The 21,826-nt window shown below is 39.6% G+C and overlaps 6 non-coding genes across 6 annotated transcripts; all 6 read left to right on the top strand.

The window, feature by feature from the left end:
- The first annotated feature begins 6,989 nt into the window (after positions 1-6,989).
- LOC146811492 (Nuclear RNase P) lies at positions 6,990-7,296 on the top strand. The gene has a single exon (XR_014967208.1).
- A 2,417-nt stretch (positions 7,297-9,713) lies between these two features.
- Positions 9,714-10,020, top strand: LOC146811491 (Nuclear RNase P). The gene has a single exon (XR_014967287.1).
- Positions 10,021-12,437: 2,417 nt separating this feature from the next.
- On the top strand, positions 12,438-12,744 carry LOC146811490 (Nuclear RNase P). Its single transcript, XR_014967195.1, has one exon.
- A 2,417-nt stretch (positions 12,745-15,161) lies between these two features.
- Positions 15,162-15,468, top strand: LOC146811489 (Nuclear RNase P). The gene has a single exon (XR_014967191.1).
- Positions 15,469-17,885: 2,417 nt separating this feature from the next.
- On the top strand, positions 17,886-18,192 carry LOC146811488 (Nuclear RNase P). Its single transcript, XR_014967254.1, has one exon.
- A 2,417-nt stretch (positions 18,193-20,609) lies between these two features.
- LOC146811487 (Nuclear RNase P) lies at positions 20,610-20,916 on the top strand. Its single transcript, XR_014967190.1, has one exon.
- The last annotated feature ends 910 nt before the right edge of the window (positions 20,917-21,826 follow it).

Raw genomic sequence — 21,826 nt, 5'->3', positions numbered from 1 at the left:
AAAAAGGGGGTAAGGAGGAGACTATTGGCTTCCTGCTGGACCCTGAGGAGGTTCGCTTCCCGCTAGCCCCTTAAGAAATTAAGCCCCTTAGAAATTAGCCCCCTTAGAAATTAAGCCGAGGAAATAGGTATGGTGCTTTCCCCTTTTTCTCATGTTTTATTGTGATCTTTCAGGGGAATTAGTTGTGGGCACCGGAACGTATTCAATTGATTTCTGGTTTTTCACAGCCCAAGACACAAAAGGAGGTACGTGCATTCATTGGCCTCACTTCATATTGCAGGCAGTGGATTCCCCAGTATGCTTACATAGCCAAGCCCCTAATACAGTTGACGACACAGGAGGCAGTTTCTACTAAAGTCCTCCCTTGGACACAAGAACACACTTTGGCATTTGAAGAATTAAAGAGAGCTTTATGTCAAGCACCAGTTTTAGCAAACCCTGATTACAAATCGTTTATGCTTTTTGTGACAGAGCGGGATGGAACAGCACTATCTGTCCTAACACAAGATCATGCAGGAAAACACAAGCCCTGTGCTTATTTTTCTAGTACATTAGACCCAGTAGCACAGGCTTTGCCTGCGTGCCTAAAATCAGTTGCAGCAACGGCCTTAGCCATAAGACAAAGTGACTCGATAGTGCTGGGCCACCCTCTGACAGTACAAGTACCACACGCAGTAGAGGTTCTCTTGAACCGGACACAAACACAACACCTGACTGTAGCTAGACTGACAGGCTATGAGCTGACGTTATTTCAACCACACATAGAGATCAGACGATGCAACATACTGAATCCCGCTACCCTTTTGCCCTCCAGTACAGAAAGCGTTTCACCACACGACTGTGTTGAAGTAATACATACCGTGACTAAACCAAGACAAGACTTGACAGACGTTGCACTCCCAGACCCCGACCTAACACTATAAGTTGACGGCTCATGCATGAGGACAGGGGCGGGAGAATTAGTGGCAGCATATGCAGTGACTACTGATACTGTAATAATAGAGACTAAAAGAATAGACATATTGTCAGCACAAGCAGCAGAGCTCATCGCCCTGACACAAGCGTGCATAAGAGCTAAGCACCTGAGAGTAAACATTTACACCGATTCTGTGGAGAGAAAGAGGTTTCTTGACCTCTCATGGGGCCAAGATACAGCATGGCCCCCATATTCAAGCCCTTCTGGAAGCGATACATTTACTAACAGCCATAGCTATCCTAAAATGTAAAGCACATACTAGAGCCACAGATACCATTTCCCAAGGCAATGATCTGGCAGACCGAACTGCTAAACAGACAGCTCAGACTCCACTAGACATGACAAAGTTACAGGTTCAATCAGTGTCCAAAGCCATGACAGTTAGGGATCCTTCCAAGGATGTACAAGACATACAGACACATGCTACTGTAGACGAATTAAAGAAATGGTCGGAACAAGGAGGGGTACTGACTGATCAGGGTTGGATGACAAAGGGCAAATCCACATGGTTTCTTCCTGATTCGATGGTACAAGTGATTATAAATACCGCACATAGTCCTGCACACTTAGGAGAGAAAGCAATGCTAGACAGCTTACAGAATATATGGTTCAACAAGCACCTGCGTGCAGCAGCGAAACAAAAGGTCAGAACATGTATGATCTGTTGCCAATTCAATCCAGGTAAAGGCATTCCGATGGAACAAGGTGGATTCCATCCACCTGACCACCCTTTTGAAGTGCTCCAAATGGATTATATCCAAATAAACAGATGTAGAGGTTACAAATATGTCCTGGTACTAATGAAGCAGGTGTCCCTTCTGTTAGGGTATACCTGGAAATTCCATTGTTTGCGACATCCTGAAGCAGCAGGCCTTGTAGAAAGACATAATCAGACATTGAAAATTAGACTAGTAAAGATTTGCGCAGACAAAGGTGTAGATTGGATGGTAGCCCTACCGGTTGCCCTCTTTTACATGTGAATGGTAGCTCATTCTAGAACAGGCTTATCTCCCTATGAAGTGGTCTTTGGTAGACCACCGAATATGTGGGGCACTCCAATGCCTAAAAAGATTACTGATGTTGATAGTAACATGCTGACAGATTACCTGGCTTCCTTGATGTCTGCACTACTCTCTTGTTGTTCGCAGGTTGCTGCCGCCTTCCCTGACAACACCCAGGTCAAGGGACACTCCATCGCTGATCCGGAACTTTGATAGATCAAGCCCTCTTGAGCCGAGGTGGAAGACGCCGAAATTGGTGTTGCTAACCACAAGGACCGCCGTTAAAGTCGAGGGACGGAAAGGATGGATACATCATTGCAAACGTTACTTTGGGAATAACTGTACTTTCCAAAAGAACACTGACTGCTTGGACTTTGAACACCATTTTCTAGAGGAGACTCCACAGCAGTTTCCTCAAGGCTAAACTTAGATCTAAAAAGTCAGAACCCGTTTGATCAATTAAGTCCACTAGGTGGTGAAGCGGTTGAACATGTATTCTGGCTTGCATAAGATCTTGGACAATAACATAAAAAAAAAAAGAGCAAGATAAGAAGCAAATACTGTAAAATATTACGTGGTAGATGTATAGTGACTGTGATTTTTCTATCTCTTCTGTGCATCACGATAATATGTATCAGCTTAATACTACATGCTATTTTTCCTTCTATTGCCTCACTCTTCTACTCCTCTACTAATGATACCATAAAGCACACATTTAGTGATCTGCCATCCCATGAGTTATCATATCGACTTGCCTTACGCAGCAATACCTTTATTCAGATGCTGCACCATTCACATCAGGTTAGCAATGCTACAGACTGCTGGGTCTGTGGCCGATTTCCCCCGTATCAGAAGGTAAAGGGAGTGTTGCCTCTTTTTCCTTTTCCGTTCTCCCATAATGGTTCTTGCGGAGCATGGTTTGCCTTAATGACATCCATCAACGGTGATGCCAAAGAATGTCAAGACAAGGAGTGTAGGGGCGAGTGGGTATGGGGTAACTTGAATAAAGTCATGAACAAAGCATGTTTCCCAGATGAAGAGGGTCTTCCCCAAATGAAAGGTACAGATCTAGAAAATGAAGAGTATCTGCAAGGAAATGCGACCCTCGATTTTATAGTGTTGAATGTCAAGCCCATACACAATTTAGGTCCATCCTCAATTACAGTCCTGCCAGTAAAAGGGAACTTGTGTGTCAGAAAAGAAGGCTCAGTACATTTGGGGCACAGTGAGTGTGATACTATAATAGTATTCAAAGACAAAGGAAAGTCCTATTTCAGAGCATCACGACACACCTACTTTATTTGTGGCCAGACAGCCTATGTGCAACTGCCCTTAGACTGGGGTGGGACGTGCTACATATCATTTCTTTCATTCCTAATAACGCACCGTCTGTATACAAAACAATAACAAGGCTCCACAAGATTGCCCAAAACATACATCAAGACCCAGGCACGTTGACATGGTCCGGTTGGCTCTGGGGATTAATATCGGCTTGGGGATGGAAAGTGTTGACCGTCTGTGGGTTGATACTATTAATGATATTCAGTTGTTGCCTATGTCTGCAGTGTGGCCCGGCCATTTGTGGCCTGTGTGCTACTGCATGTGTTCCACATCCCCATTTACAAAGCATTGAAAATGGAAAAATAATGCTGCAAGAACAGATCGACTGTCGCATGAAAATAGACGTTACATAGGGGGTTCACTAGGGTACAAGGAGGGAATGTGGAAAATAAAAATCTATGAGGCCTATATGTCCCCATGTGCCCCCCAACGCCTATGTGCGCATGCATGTAACCTATGCATTTCCCCTCCATGGCCTTTCCTATCATGTTACTTATGCTATAACGTGGCCTGTCATCATTCAGTTCCCCATGAGAGAAACGACAAATCTGTATTAAGGCCTACACGTTTTGCATCATGTTTTCCTGCACCACATGCAAACCCGTGTTTGTGGCTCAGCTAGACTCGAACAGAGGTTTCAGGCCTCAGACGTTCAGAAAGCTGCAGCTGCGTATCCTTGGCCTTACACACTTGGGCCTCAGCCAAAGGGGCCCTGTCACAAGGTACTGAGACAGTATTGAGCATGGTTATCTGCTTACTCCTACAGAGCCGCATTCCTGCCTGGTGAAGGAGGAATGAACGCGACCCATCTGCAAGGAGGGAGCCCAGCCTTACTGTCTCTCTTTGTGAGATTGCAAAGCTCACGTCAGTAAAAAGCCCATAGCCCCCATGTAAGGCCTCTGCAGTAAATGAAGTAAATGAAGTAAATGAAGAAATAGATGCCACATCGGCTCTTGGTGATGAGCAACCTATGTCACAAATCAGTCCCTGCTCCAGACATCGGATATCAGATAATACAAGATGTGCTGGTCGTTCTGACACTGAAGGCCTCACTCACTGAAGGCCTCACTTCCAGACTTGTCCGGTTGCATAGCAACCCTCCCCACGTCAGTTACACGTCATGCTCGAGTTGAGCACAAGTAAGGCAAAGTTCCAGTACAATTCCAGCAGATCACGCAACCCCCTCCAGGTATCCACCCACACATGACAAATTACCCATTATCATCAAGTGGACGCCCACATGGACGCCCACCTTCACGCCTACTTACACGCCCACATGCTCTTATCTCATTCTCTCTTGCTCTTTTGCTTACGTACAATTGAGAAATGTATATATACTGTACTCTGTGAATAATGTTTTGAGAATATTGAGAATACTTTTGAGTCCCTTCCAGATCCTTTGTGGTGATGGTAATATTCTCCCTTTGACTCGAGTTATTGGAATAAAGCCCTTTATGAACCTGATACCACAGACCAGCCTCTTGCTTTATGCATGATCTTATTTATATACTGAAATTCTGAGAGCGTAATATTTTATTCACGACAGATGAATCAAAATACTACAGAACATATGTTTAGTGTGTCTGAAACGTACTGTGTCAATCATAATAAAGTCTTTTTTTCAACTCTTCTTTCTGAGTTGCATCCAAAATATAGGGCATTTTTTCACAAAACTGAACATTTTTCAACAATTCAGACGATCGTCCTCCATTTTGTGACATTTGCTTATTGACCCTGTGCATTAACGCTACATAAGCTGTATTTTGTAAGTTTAAAACATTTCTTCTTCCCTTTCTCCAAAAATTGCTTAATTTTGTTTTAATTGTCTGTTAGTATTTCAAACATATTTTTGGCATTTACCACAAAATTCTTGATGTCAGTGACTATTCAGACAACAGTTTCCATCTCTATTAGGCATGACACTCAAGATGTGTAGTATTTTCTCCAACTTTCAAAATGAGCTCCCCTTTATTTCATTCATAAGATTTGGTATAGCCGGTCAGCGACTAACTTCTGTAAAGACTCAGAACCTTACATAAGTAAATATCAGGCCAATCATCAAAGGACTCGGGAGACCGACAAGTCATTGACCAACAACAAGGTGTGAAAAAAGCTAAGACTGTGAGAGCATCAATGGCATAAAGCAACTTGATAAGGTGGGTATCGGATTCGCAATATATACAGTTTAGAATATGGAGCTAGGATGCAGCAATACCAGGCTTCAAATATCAAAGAGGTGGAAGATTTTACGAGGTAAGTAGAAGTCCTAAATGAGAAAGGATTCAGAATTTCTGTATTGCTATGTTCTACAGCATTTTTAATGCAAAATTCAAAGGAACAGATATTCACCTCAGAGCAGTATCCAAAGCACAATGGAAGGAGAGACCAATGCAGAAAACTGGCAAACGTCCAGGAGGAGAGTGACGAATGATAGTCCAAAAGAGAATCAAGAAGTTCTTCGTGAATAGCATATAAAGGAGGGATTTTACAAGCAGGTCAAAAAAATATAGGCATGGAGGGGCAGGAAAACCTCTAACTAAAGGCGTTTTGGTGGCATTAGGAATCATGAATATAAATATAAGCAAAGTTAAAATTTTGGTTGCATTAATTGGAGCTGGAATACAGTAAAAAATGAAAGAGAGCAAGTGGTGATTCTACTGAGTCTAACGATATGTGATTAATTGAGAATAGAATGTCTGAAACCGGGCAGCATTTCTACTGAGTCTTAATGTGTGGGGTGCAGATGGAAAGGCATAGTATTTAGAGAAGAAGAAGTATTGGGAAGCCAAACAGATCTCCGGATGAACCTTACATTAAGGCGTCCAGGACAGAGCTGAAGTGCACTTTTATTGAATGGTCACTGCTCATGCATGTGGAATTCTTATGACAGTTTACAGTGCTGTGGAGGTCAGGTAAATGGCCATCTGCCTGCTTGTCTACTTCTGAGTCTTCCACGATTTAGCCTGAGCAGAAGTTATTGCTACACTGATGCCACACTCCCACTCTAGTCAACAAAAATACTGAGGTTATGACCCCCTGAAGAACACAAGGGCACGTGGTGCAGATCACAATGTACCAAGGATGTGACATGTATGGTAAATAGGCAACAAGATTTAGCCTGGCTGCCATCCCCATGGTTTTCATAAATTCAAAAATATAGCTGGTAATTTCCTTAAAGTAAACAGAAAATCAGGGAAATGACAGCAAGCAGTTTCACAACTGCTAACAAATTTTAAGAAATCATCTAAGTCCCTTTTAAATATACTATCAAATAGTAGACATACTTCAATTGAAGTTACTCTGATCTGGCTCTTCTTTTAATAAGCGTCAAAAATCATGAAGAATTTATCTTAAGAGATATTGCCTGAAGCTTGAATTCTAACCACTGCCTATTCATTAGCATCAAATGTGCACAGTCTTCAGATTTGCATGTAAATGAGGCTGAATGTGAATGATGCAATATGCAAATGAGCATTGATCCTTGTATGAGATAGACAAAATGTTGTGATCAAAGTGTTTGCTTTTGGTGCAATTTTGCATCTTGTTTTTATGCCTGCAGTGACACTAGTGCTGCAAACAAGATGAATCAAAATCCCGTCATGTTCACCCTATGAGTGTGAGTAACTTGAAAACTAAGATATATATACTGCATTGATGAGTTTGAGCATTGGAGCAGAGGAAGCTCAACATAGAGGTCACTGGCTGAGTGCATTTGTTACTCCCTCACCTTAGGAAAGGTCTGAGACAAGAGCTAGTCACCTCCCTAGCAGGGATCTCCTGAGCAAGGAGAACAAGCAACCAGAAACCTGTGGCTGGCAGGTGCTGCAAAAGAGGTTGTGCTGTGGCATGTTTACTATTCCCAAACCAGCTGATGCAGCTCTCCTGGTATTGGAAGTGGCTTGTGGTTGGCTTGGCTGAGTACAATGGTTGAGATGAGACAATGTCTCATTACCCAATTCAGACTACTCTTCATCTGCTCATATTTTTCCTAAATTGAATATGCATCACACACTATACTGTAAGTGCTAAGAAAAAATTACTTGCAGTGCTTTGATTTCAGTACTTCTTTGTTGTCATCAAACAGAAACACAGAATAGATCTCATATAATAATTCCCTCAACAGCATCTTTTATTAGCATTTTCCAGGATATATTCCTCACCAAACTTCAGACATTTTTCCACTCACTTTATCAATGCACTGGACATTGATTGGGTATCCATCCTGTAACACACAGCATATAAGTCAATTTAAAATACTGTTAATGCAGAGATGAATCAAAATACTACAGAACATATGTTTAGTGTGTCTGAAACATACTGTGTCAATCATACTAAAGTCTTTTTTTCAACTCTTCTTTCTGAGTTGCATCCAAAATATAGGGCACTTTTTCACAAAACTGAACATTTTGCAACAATTCAGACGATCGTCCTCCATTTTGTGACATTTGCTTATTGACCCTGTGCATTAACGCTACATAAGCTGTATTTTGTAAGTTTAAAACTTCTCTTCTTCCCTTTCTCCAAAAATTGCTTAATTTTGTTTTAATTGTCTGTTAGTATTTCAAACATATTTTTGGCATTTACCACAAAATTGTTGATGTCAGTGACTATTCAGACAACAGTTTCCATCTCTATTAGGCATGAGACTCAAGATGTGTAGTATTTTCTCCAACTTTCAAAATGAGCTCCCCTTTATTTCATTCATAAGATTTGGTATAGCCGGTCAGCGACTAACTTCTGTAAAGACTCAGAACCTTACATAAGTAAATATCAGGCCAATCATCAAAGGACTCGGGAGACCGACAAGTCATTGACCAACAACAAGGTGTGAAAAAAGCTAAGACTGTGAGGGCATCAATGGCATAAAGCAACTTGATAAGGTGGGTATCGGATTCGCAATATATACAGTTTAGAATATGGAGCTAGGATGCAGCAATACCAGGCTTCAAATATCAAAGAGGTGGAAGATTTTACGAGGTAAGTAGAAGTCCTAAATGAGAAAGGATTCAGAATTTCTGTATTGTTATGTTCTACAGCATTTTTTAATGCAAAATTCAAAGGAACAGATATTTACCTCAGAGCAGTATCCAAAGCACAATGGAAGGAGAGACCAATGCAGAAAACTGGCAAACGTCCAGGAGGAGAGTGACGAATGATAGTCCAAAAGAGAATCAAGAAGTTCTTCGTGAATAGCATATAAAGGAGTGATTTTACAAGCAGGTCAAAAAAATATAGGCATGGAGGGGCAGGAAAACCTCTAACTAAAGGCGTTTTGGTGGCATTAGGAATCATGAATATAAATATAAGCAAAGTTAAAATTTTGGTTGCATTAATTGGAGCTGGAATACAGTAAAAAATGAAAAAGAGCAAGTGGTGATTCTACTGAGTCTAACGATATGTGATTAATTGAGAATAGAATGTCTGAAACCGGGCAGCATTTCTACTGAGTCTTAATGTGTGGGGTGCAGATGGAAAGGCATAGTATTTAGAGAAGAAGAAGTATTGGGAAGCCAAACAGATCTCCGGATGAACCTTACATTAAGGCGTCCAGGACAGAGCTGAAGTGCACTTTTATTGAATGGTCACTGCTCATGCATGTGGAATTCTTATGACAGTTTACAGTGCTGTGGAGGTCAGGTAAATGGCCATCTGCCTGCTTGTCTACTTCTGAGTCTTCCACGATTTAGCCTGAGCAGAAGTTATTGCTACACTGATGCCACACTCCCACTCTAGTCAACAAAAATACTGAGGCTATGACCCCCTGAAGAACACAAGGGCACGTGGTGCAGATCACAATGTACCAAGGACGTGACATATATGGTAAATAGGCAACAAGATTTAGCCTGGCTGCCATCCCCATGGTTTTCATGAATTCAAAAATATAGCTGGTAATTTCCTTAAATTAAAAAGAAAATCAGAGAAATGACAGCAAGCAGTTTCACAACTGCTAACAAATTTTAAGAAATCATCTAAGTCCCTTTTAAATATACTATCAAATAGTAGACATACTTCAATTGAAGTTACTCTGATCTGGCTCTTCTTTTAATAAGCATAAAAATCATCAAGAATTTATCTTAAGAGATATTGCCTGAAACTTGAATACTAACCACTGCCTATTCATTAGCATCAAATGTGCACAGTCTTCAGATTTGCATGTAAATGAGGCTGAATGTGAATGATGCAATATGCAAATGAGCATTGATCCTTGTATGAGATAGACAAAATGTTGTCATCAAAGTGTTTGCTTTTGGTGCAATTTTGCATCTTGTTTTTATGCCTGCAGTGACACTAGTGCTGCAAACAAGATGAATCAAAATCCCATCATGCTCACCCTATGAGTGTGAGTAACTTGAAAACTAAGATATATATACTGCATTGATGAGTTTGAGCATTGGAGCAGAGGAAGCTCAACATAGAGGTCACTGGCTGAGTGCATTTGTTACTCCCTCACCTTAGAAAAGGTCTGAGACAAGAGCTAGTCACCTCCCTAGCAGAGATCTCCTGAGCAAGGAGAACAAGCAACCAGAAACCTGTGGCTGGCAGGTGCTGCAAAAGAGGTTGTGCTGTGGCATGTCTACTATTTCCAGACCAGCTGATGCTGCTCTCCTGGTATTGGAAGTGGCTTGTGGTTGGCTTGGCTGAGTACAATCGTTGAGATGAGACAATGTCTCATTACCCAATTCAGACTACTCTTCATCTGCTCATATTTTTCCTAAATTGAATATGCATCACACACTATACTGTAAGTGCTAAGAAAAAATTACTTGCAGTGCTTTGATTTCAGTACTTCTTTGTTGTCATCAAACAGAAACACAGAATAGATCTCAGATAATAATTCCCTCAACAGCATCTTTTATTAGCATTTTCCAGGATATATTCCTCACCAAACTTCAGACAATTTTCCACTCACTTTATCAATGCACTGGACATTGATTGGGTATCCATCCTGTAACACACAGCATATAAGTCAATTTAAAATACTGTTAATGCAGAGATGAATCAAAATACTACAGAACATATGTTTAGTGTGTCTGAAACTTACTGTGTCAATCATAATAAAGTCTTTTTTTCAACTCTTCTTTCTGAGTTGCATCCAAAATATAGGGCACTTTTTCACAAAACTGAACATTTTGCAACAATTCAGACAATCGTCCTCCATTTTGTGACATTTGCTTATTGACCCTGTGCATGAACGCTACATAAGCTGTATTTTGTAAGTTTAAAACTTCTCTTCTTCCCTTTCTCCAAAAATTGCTTAATTTTGTTTTAATTGTCTGTTAGTATTTCAAACATATTTTTGGCATTTACCACAAAATTCTTGATGTCAGAGACTATTCAGACAACAGTTTCCATCTCTATTAGGCATGAGACTCAAGATGTGTAGTATTTTCTCCAACTTTCAAAATGAGCTCCCCTTTATTTCATTCATAAGATTTGGTATAGCCGGTCAGCGACTAACTTCTGTAAAGACTCAGAACCTTACATAAGTAAATATCAGGCCAATCATCAAAGGACTCGGGAGACCGACAAGTCATTGACCAACAACAAGGTGTGACAAAAGCTAAGACTGTGAGGGCATCAATGGCATAAAGCAAATTGATAAGGTGGGTATCAGATTCGCAATATATACAGTTTAGAATATGGAGCTAGGATGCAGCAATAGCAGGCTTCAAATATCAAAGAGGTGGAAGATTTTACGAGGTAAGTAGAAGTCCTAAATGAGAAAGGATTCAGAATTTCTGTATTGCTATGTTCTACAGCATTTTTAATGCAAAATTCAAAGGAACAGATATTCACCTCAGAGCAGTATCCAAAGCACAATGGAAGGAGAGACCAATGCAGAAAACTGGCAAACGTCCAGGAGGAGAGTGACGAATGATAGTCCAAAAGAGAATCAAGAAGTTCTTCGTGAATAGCATATAAAGGAGGGATTTTACAAGCAGGTCAAAAAAATATAGGCATGGAGGGGCAGGAAAACCTCTAACTAAAGGCGTTTTGGTGGCATTAGGAATCATGAATATAAATATAAGCAAAGTTAAAATTTTGGTTGCATTAATTGGAGCTGGAATACAGTAAAAAATGAAAGAGAGCAAGTGGTGATTCTACTGAGTCTAACGATATGCGATTAATTGAGAATAGAATGTCTGAAACCGGGCAGCATTTCTACTGAGTCTTAATGTGTGGGGTGCAGATGGAAAGGCATAGTATTTAGAGAAGAAGAAGTATTGGGAAGCCAAACAGATCTCCGGATGAACCTTACATTAAGGCGTCCAGGACAGAGCTGAAGTGCACTTTTATTGAATGGTCACTGCTCATGCATGTGGAATTCTTATGACAGTTTACAGTGCTGTGGAGGTCAGGTAAATGGCCATCTGCCTGCTTGTCTACTTCTGAGTCTTCCACGATTTAGCCTGAGCAGAAGTTATTGCTACACTGATGCCACACTCCCACTCTAGTCAACAAAAATACTGAGGTTATGACCCCCTGAAGAACACAAGGGCACGTGGTGCAGATCACAATGTACCAAGGACGTGACATATATGGTAAATAGGCAACAAGATTTAGCCTGGCTGCCATCCCCATGGTTTTCATAAATTCAAAAATATAGCTGGTAATTTCCTTAAAGTAAACAGAAAATCAGAGAAATGACAGCAAGCAGTTTCACAACTGCTAACAAATTTTAAGAAATCATCTAAGTCCCTTTTAAATATACTATCAAACAGTAGACATACTTCAATTGAAGTTACTCTGATCTGGCTCTTCTTTTAATAAGCGTAAAAAATCATCAAGAATTTATCTTAAGAGATATTGCCTGAAGCTTGAATACTAACCACTGCCTATTCATTAGCATCAAATGTGCACAGTCTTCAGATTTGCATGTAAATGAGGCTGAATGTGAATGATGCAATATGCAAATGAGCATTGATCCTTGTATGAGATAGACAAAATGTTGTGATCAAAGTGTTTGCTTTTGGTGCAATTTTGCATCTTGTTTTTATGCCTGCAGTGACACTAGTGCTGCAAACAAGATGAATCAAAATCCCGCCATGTTCACCCTATGAGTGTGAGTAACTTGAAAACTAAGATATATATACGGCATTGATGAGTTTGAGCATTGGAGCAGAGGAAGCTCAACATAGAGGTCACTGGCTGAGTGCATTTGTTACTCCCTCACCTTAGGGAAGGTCTGAGACAAGAGCTAGTCACCTTCCTAGCAGGGATCTCCTGAGCAAGGAGAACAAGCAACCAGAAACCTGTGGCTGGCAGGTGCTGCAAAAGAGGTTGTGCTGTGGCATGTCTACTATTTCCAGACCAGCTGATGCTGCTCTCCTGGTATTGGAAGTGGCTTGTGGTTGGCTTGGCTGAGTACAATGGTTGAGATGAGACAATGTCTCAATACCCAATTCAGACTACTCTTCATCTGCTCATATTTTTCCTAAATTGAATATGCATCACACACTATACTGTAAGTGCTAAGAAAAAATTACTTGCAGTGCTTTGATTTCAGTACTTCTTTGTTGTCATCAAACAGAAACACAGAATAGATCTCATATAATAATTCCCTCAACAGTATCTTTTATTAGCATTTTCCAGGATATATTCCTCACCAAACTTCAGACAATTTTCCACTCACTTTATCAATGCACTGGACATTGATTGGGTATCCATCCTGTAACACACAGCATATAAGTCAATTTAAAACACTGTTAATGCAGAGATGAATCAAAGTACTACAGAACATATGTTTAGTGTGTCTGAAACATACTGTGTCAATCATAATAAAGTCTTTTTTTCAACTCTTCTTTCTGAGTTGCATCCAAAATATAGGGCACTTTTTCACAAAACTGAACATTTTGCAACAATACAGACAATCGTCCTCCATTTTGTGACATTTGCTTATTGACCCTGTGTATTAACGCTACATAAGCTGTATTTTGTAAGTTTAAAACTTCTCTTCTTCCCTTTCTCCAAAAATTGCTTAATTTTGTTTTAATTGTCTGTTAGTATTTCAAACATATTTTTGCCATTTACCACAAAATTCTTGATGTCAGTGACTATTCAGACAACAGTTTCCATCTCTATTAGGCATGAGACTCAAGATGTGTAGTATTTTCTCCAACTTTCAAAATGAGCTCCCCTTTATTTCATTCATAAGATTTGGTATAGCCGGTCAGCGACTAACTTCTGTAAAGACTCAGAACCGTACATAAGTAAATATCAGGCCAATCATCAAAGGACTCGGGAGACCGACAAGTCATTGACCAACAACAAGGTGTGGAAAAAGCTAAGACTGTGAGGGCATCAATGGCATAAAGCAACTTGATAAGGTGGGTATCGGATTTGCAATATATACAGTTTAGAATATGGAGCTAGGATGCAGCAATACCAGGCTTCAAATATCAAAGAGGTGGAAGATTTTACGAGGTAAGTAGAAGTCCTAAATGAGAAAGGATTCAGAATTTCTGTATTGTTATGTTCTACAGCATTTTTAATGCAAAATTCAAAGGAACAGATATTCACCTCAGAGCAGTATCCAAAGCACAATGGAAGGAGAGACCAATGCAGAAAACTGGCAAACGTCCAGGAGGAGAGTGACGAATGATAGTCCAAAAGAGAATCAAGAAGTTCTTCGTGAATAGCATATAAAGGAGGGATTTTACAAGCAGGTCAAAAAAATATAGGCATGGAGGGGCAGGAAAACCTCTAACTAAAGGCGTTTTGGTGGCATTAGGAATCATGAATATAAATATAAGCAAAGTTAAAATTTTGGTTGCATTAATTGGAGCTGGAATACAGTAAAAAATGAAAGAGAGCAAGTGGTGATTCTACTGAGTCTAACGATATGCGATTAATTGAGAATAGAATGTCTGAAACCGGGCAGCATTTCTACTGAGTCTTAATGTGTGGGGTGCAGATGGAAAGGCATAGTATTTAGAGAAGAAGAAGTATTGGGAAGCCAAACAGATCTCCGGATGAACCTTACATTAAGGTGTCCAGGACAGAGCTGAAGTGCACTTTTATTGAATGGTCACTGCTCATGCATGTGGAATTCTTATGACAGTTTACAGTGCTGTGGAGGTCAGGTAAATGGCCATCTGCCTGCTTGTCTACCTCTGAGTCTTCCACGATTTAGCCTGAGCAGAAGTTATTGCTACACTGATGCCACACTCCCACTCTAGTCAACAAAAATACTGAGGTTATGACCCCCTGAAGAACACAAGGGCACGTGGTGCAGATCACAATGTACCAAGGACGTGACATATATGGTAAATAGGCAACAAGATTTAGCCTGGCTGCCATCCCCATGGTTTTCATAAATTCAAAAATATAGCTGGTAATTTCCTTAAAGTAAACAGAAAATCAGAGAAATGACAGCAAGCAGTTTCACAACTGCTAACAAATTTTAAGAAATCATCTAAGTTCCTTTTAAATATACTATCAAATAGTAGACATACTTCAATTGAAGTTACTCTGATCTGGCTCTTCTTTTAATAAGCGTCAAAAATCATCAAGAATTTATCTTAAGAGATATTGCCTGAAGCTTGAATACTAACCACTGCCTATTCATTAGCATCAAATGTGCACAGTCTTCAGATTTGCATGTAAATGAGGCTGAATGTGAATGATGCAATATGCAAATGAGCATTGATCCTTGTATGAGATAGACAAAATGTTGTGATCAAAGTGTTTGCTTTTGGTGCAATTTTGCATCTTGTTTTTATGCCTGCAGTGACACTAGTGCTGCAAACAAGATGAATCAAAATCCCATCATGCTCACCCTATGAGTGTGAGTAACTTGAAAACTAAGATATATATACTGCATTGATGAGTTTGAGCATTGGAGCAGAGGAAGCTCAACATAGAGGTCACTGGCTGAGTGCATTTGTTACTCCCTCACCTTAGGGAAGGTCTGAGACAAGAGCTAGTCACCTTCCTAGCAGGGATCTCCTGAGCAAGGAGAACAAGCAACCAGAAACCTGTGGCTGGCAGGTGCTGCAAAAGAGGTTGTACTGTGGCATGTCTACTATTTCCAGACCAGCTGATGCTGCTCTCCTGGTATTGGAAGTGGCTTGTGGTTGGCTTGGCTGAGTACAATGGTTGAGATGAGACAATGTCTCATTACCCAATTCAGACTACTCTTCATCTGCTCATATTTTTCCTAAATTGAATATGCATCACACACTATACTGTAAGTGCTAAGAAAAAATTACTTGCAGTGCTTTGATTTCAGTACTTCTTTGTTGTCATCAAACAGAAACACAGAATAGATCTCATATAATAATTCCCTCAACAGTATCTTTTATTAGCATTTTCCAGGATATATTCCTCACCAAACTTCAGACAATTTTCCACTCACTTTATCAATGCACTGGACATTGATTGGGTATCCATCCTGTAACACACAGCATATAAGTCAATTTAAAACACTGTTAATGCAGAGATGAATCAAAGTACTACAGAACATATGTTTAGTGTGTCTGAAACATACTGTGTCAATCATAATAAAGTCTTTTTTTCAACTCTTCTTTCTGAGTTGCATCCAAAATATAGGGCACTTTTTCACAAAACTGAACATTTTGCAACAATTCAGACAATCGTCCTCCATTTTGTGACATTTGCTTATTGACCCTGTGCATTAACGCTACATAAGCTGTATTTTGTAAGTTTAAAACTTCTCTTCTTCCCTTTCTCCAAAAATTGCTTAATTTTGTTTTAATTGTCTGTTAGTATTTCAAACATATTTTTGGCATTTACCACAAAATTCTTGATGTCAGTGACTATTCAGACAACAGTTTCCATCTCTATTAGGCATGAGACTCAAGATGTGTAGTATTTTCTCCAACTTTCAAAATGAGCTCCCCTTTATTTCATTCATAAGATTTGGTATAGCCGGTCAGCGACTAACTTCTGTAAAGACTCAGAACCGTACATAAGTAAATATCAGGCCAATCATCAAAGGACTCGGGAGACCGACAAGTCATTGACCAACAACAAGGTGTGGAAAAAGCTAAGACTGTGAGGGCATCAATGGCATAAAGCAACTTGATAAGGTGGGTATCGGATTAGCAATATATACAGTTTAGAATATGGAGCTAGGATGCAGCAATACCAGGCTTAAAATATCAAAGAGGTGGAAGATTTTACGAGGTAAGTAGAAGTCCTAAATGAGAAAGGATTCAGAATTTCTGTATTGTTATGTTCTACAGCATTTTTAATGCAAAATTCAAAGGAACAGATATTCACCTCAGAGCAGTATCCAAAGCACAATGGAAGGAGAGACCAATGCAGAAAACTGGCAAACGTCCAGGAGGAGAGTGACGAATGATAGTCCAAAAGAGAATCAAGAAGTTCTTCGTGAATAGCATATAAAGGAGGGATTTTACAAGCAGGTCAAAAAAATATAGGCATGGAGGGGCAGGAAAACCTCTAACTAAAGGCGTTTTGGTGGCATTAGGAATCATGAATATAAATATAAGCAAAGTTAAAATTTTGGTTGCATTAATTGGAGCTGGAATACAGTAGAAAATGAAAGAGAGCAAGTGGTGATTCTACTGAGTCTAACGATATGCGATTAATTGAGAATAGAATGTCTGAAACCGGACAGCATTTCTACTGAGTCTTAATGTGTGGGGTGCAGATGGAAAGGCATAGTATTTAGAGAAGAAGAAGTATTGGGAAGCCAAACAGATCTCCGGATGAACCTTACATTAAGGCGTCCAGGACAGAGCTGAAGTGCACTTTTATTGAATGGTCACTGCTCATGCATGCGGAATTCTTATGACAGTTTACAGTGCTGTGGAGGTCAGGTAAATGGCCATCTGCCTGCTTGTCTACTTCTGAGTCTTCCACGATTTAGCCTGAGCAGAAGTTATTGCTACACTGATGCCACACTCCCACTCTAGTCAACAAAAATACTGAGGTTATGACCCCCTGAAGAACACAAGGGCACGTGGTGCAGATCACAATGTACCAAGGACGTGACATATATGGTAAATAGGCAACAAGATTTAGCCTGGCTGCCATCCCCATGGTTTTCATAAATTCAAAAATATAGCTGGTAATTTCCTTAAAGTAAACAGAAAATCAGAGAAATGACAGCAAGCAGTTTCACAACTGCTAACAAATTTTAAGAAATCATCTAAGTCCCTTTTAAATATACTATCAAACAGTAGACATACTTCAATTGAAGTTACTCTGATCTGGCTCTTCTTTTAATAAGCGTAAAAAATCATCAAGAATTTATCTTAAGAGATATTGCCTGAAGCTTGAATACTAACCACTGCCTATTCATTAGCATCAAATGTGCACAGTCTTCAGATTTGCATGTAAATGAGGCTGAATGTGAATGATGCAATATGCAAATGAGCATTGATCCTTGTATGAGATAGACAAAATGTTGTGATCAAAGTGTTTGCTTTTGGTGCAATTTTGCATCTTGTTTTTATGCCTGCAGTGACACTAGTGCTGCAAACAAGATGAATCAAAATCCCGCCATGTTCACCCTATGAGTGTGAGTAACTTGAAAACTAAGATATATATACGGCATTGATGAGTTTGAGCATTGGAGCAGAGGAAGCTCAACATAGAGGTCACTGGCTGAGTGCATTTGTTACTCCCTCACCTTAGGGAAGGTCTGAGACAAGAGCTAGTCACCTTCCTAGCAGGGATATCCTGAGCAAGGAGAACAAGCAACCAGAAACCTGTGGCTGGCAGGTGCTGCAAAAGAGGTTGTGCTGTGGCATGTCTACTATTTCCAGACCAGCTGATGCTGCTCTCCTGGTATTGGAAGTGGCTTGTGGTTGGCTTGGCTGAGTACAATGGTTGAGATGAGACAATGTCTCAATACCCAATTCAGACTACTCTTCATCTGCTCATATTTTTCCTAAATTGAATATGCATCACACACTATACTGTAAGTGCTAAGAAAAAATTACTTGCAGTGCTTTGATTTCAGTACTTCTTTGTTGTCATCAAACAGAAACACAGAATAGATCTCATATAATAATTCCCTCAACAGTATCTTTTATTAGCATTTTCCAGGATATATTCCTCACCAAACTTCAGACAATTTTCCACTCACTTTATCAATGCACTGGACATTGATTGGGTATCCATCCTGTAACACACAGCATATAAGTCAATTTAAAACACTGTTAATGCAGAGATGAATCAAAGTACTACAGAACATATGTTTAGTGTGTCTGAAACATACTGTGTCAATCATAATAAAGTCTTTTTTTCAACTCTTCTTTCTGAGTTGCATCCAAAATATAGGGCACTTTTTCACAAAACTGAACATTTTGCAACAATTCAGACAATCGTCCTCCATTTTGTGACATTTGCTTATTGACCCTGTGTATTAACGCTACATAAGCTGTATTTTGTAAGTTTAAAACTTCTCTTCTTCCCTTTCTCCAAAAATTGCTTAATTTTGTTTTAATTGTCTGTTAGTATTTCAAACATATTTTTGCCATTTACCACAAAATTCTTGATGTCAGTGACTATTCAGACAACAGTTTCCATCTCTATTAGGCATGAGACTCAAGATGTGTAGTATTTTCTCCAACTTTCAAAATGAGCTCCCCTTTATTTCATTCATAAGATTTGGTATAGCCGGTCAGCGACTAACTTCTGTAAAGACTCAGAACCGTACATAAGTAAATATCAGGCCAATCATCAAAGGACTCGGGAGACCGACAAGTCATTGACCAACAACAAGGTGTGGAAAAAGCTAAGACTGTGAGGGCATCAATGGCATAAAGCAACTTGATAAGGTGGGTATCGGATTTGCAATATATACAGTTTAGAATATGGAGCTAGGATGCAGCAATACCAGGCTTCAAATATCAAAGAGGTGGAAGATTTTACGAGGTAAGTAGAAGTCCTAAATGAGAAAGGATTCAGAATTTCTGTATTGTTATGTTCTACAGCATTTTTAATGCAAAATTCAAAGGAACAGATATTCACCTCAGAGCAGTATCCAAAGCACAATGGAAGGAGAGACCAATGCAGAAAACTGGCAAACGTCCAGGAGGAGAGTGACGAATGATAGTCCAAAAGAGAATCAAGAAGTTCTTCGTGAATAGCATATAAAGGAGGGATTTTACAAGCAGGTCAAAAAAATATAGGCATGGAGGGGCAGGAAAACCTCTAACTAAAGGCGTTTTGGTGGCATTAGGAATCATGAATATAAATATAAGCAAAGTTAAAATTTTGGTTGCATTAATTGGAGCTGGAATACAGTAAAAAATGAAAGAGAGCAAGTGGTGATTCTACTGAGTCTAACGATATGCGATTAATTGAGAATAGAATGTCTGAAACCGGGCAGCATTTCTACTGAGTCTTAATGTGTGGGGTGCAGATGGAAAGGCATAGTATTTAGAGAAGAAGAAGTATTGGGAAGCCAAACAGATCTCCGGATGAACCTTACATTAAGGTGTCCAGGACAGAGCTGAAGTGCACTTTTATTGAATGGTCACTGCTCATGCATGTGGAATTCTTATGACAGTTTACAGTGCTGTGGAGGTCAGGTAAATGGCCATCTGCCTGCTTGTCTACCTCTGAGTCTTCCACGATTTAGCCTGAGCAGAAGTTATTGCTACACTGATGCCACACTCCCACTCTAGTCAACAAAAATACTGAGGTTATGACCCCCTGAAGAACACAAGGGCACGTGGTGCAGATCACAATGTACCAAGGACGTGACATATATGGTAAATAGGCAACAAGATTTAGCCTGGCTGCCATCCCCATGGTTTTCATAAATTCAAAAATATAGCTGGTAATTTCCTTAAAGTAAACAGAAAATCAGAGAAATGACAGCAAGCAGTTTCACAACTGCTAACAAATTTTAAGAAATCATCTAAGTTCCTTTTAAATATACTATCAAATAGTAGACATACTTCAATTGAAGTTACTCTGATCTGGCTCTTCTTTTAATAAGCGTCAAAAATCATCAAGAATTTATCTTAAGAGATATTGCCTGAAGCTTGAATACTAACCACTGCCTATTCATTAGCATCAAATGTGCACAGTCTTCAGATTTGCATGTAAATGAGGCTGAATGTGAATGATGCAATATGCAAATGAGCATTGATCCTTGTATGAGATAGACAAAATGTTGTGATCAAAGTGTTTGCTTTTGGTGCAATTTTGCATCTTGTTTTTATGCCTGCAGTGACACTAGTGCTGCAAACAAGATGAATCAAAATCCCATCATGCTCACCCTATGAGTGTGAGTAACTTGAAAACTAAGATATATATACTGCATTGATGAGTTTGAGCATTGGAGCAGAGGAAGCTCAACATAGAGGTCACTGGCTGAGTGCATTTGTTACTCCCTCACCTTAGGGAAGGTCTGAGACAAGAGCTAGTCACCTTCCTAGCAGGGATCTCCTGAGCAAGGAGAACAAGCAACCAGAAACCTGTGGCTGGCAGGTGCTGCAAAAGAGGTTGTACTGTGGCATGTCTACTATTTCCAGACCAGCTGATGCTGCTCTCCTGGTATTGGAAGTGGCTTGTGGTTGGCTTGGCTGAGTACAATGGTTGAGATGAGACAATGTCTCATTACCCAATTCAGACTACTCTTCATCTGCTCATATTTTTCCTAAATTGAATATGCATCACACACTATACTGTAAGTGCTAAGAAAAAATTACTTGCAGTGCTTTGATTTCAGTACTTCTTTGTTGTCATCAAACAGAAACACAGAATAGATCTCATATAATAATTCCCTCAACAGTATCTTTTATTAGCATTTTCCAGGATATATTCCTCACCAAACTTCAGACAATTTTCCACTCACTTTATCAATGCACTGGACATTGATTGGGTATCCATCCTGTAACACACAGCATATAAGTCAATTTAAAACACTGTTAATGCAGAGATGAATCAAAGTACTACAGAACATATGTTTAGTGTGTCTGAAACATACTGTGTCAATCATAATAAAGTCTTTTTTTCAACTCTTCTTTCTGAGTTGCATCCAAAATATAGGGCACTTTTTCACAAAACTGAACATTTTGCAACAATTCAGACAATCGTCCTCCATTTTGTGACATTTGCTTATTGACCCTGTGCATTAACGCTACATAAGCTGTATTTTGTAAGTTTAAAACTTCTCTTCTTCCCTTTCTCCAAAAATTGCTTAATTTTGTTTTAATTGTCTGTTAGTATTTCAAACATATTTTTGGCATTTACCACAAAATTCTTGATGTCAGTGACTATTCAGACAACAGTTTCCATCTCTATTAGGCATGAGACTCAAGATGTGTAGTATTTTCTCCAACTTTCAAAATGAGCTCCCCTTTATTTCATTCATAAGATTTGGTATAGCCGGTCAGCGACTAACTTCTGTAAAGACTCAGAACCGTACATAAGTAAATATCAGGCCAATCATCAAAGGACTCGGGAGACCGACAAGTCATTGACCAACAACAAGGTGTGGAAAAAGCTAAGACTGTGAGGGCATCAATGGCATAAAGCAACTTGATAAGGTGGGTAT

This window comes from Triturus cristatus, chromosome 7 (assembly GCF_964204655.1).
Source record: "Triturus cristatus chromosome 7, aTriCri1.1, whole genome shotgun sequence".
Lineage (NCBI taxonomy): Eukaryota > Metazoa > Chordata > Amphibia > Caudata > Salamandridae > Triturus > Triturus cristatus.
This window is presented reverse-complemented; position numbering and strand designations above follow the sequence as displayed.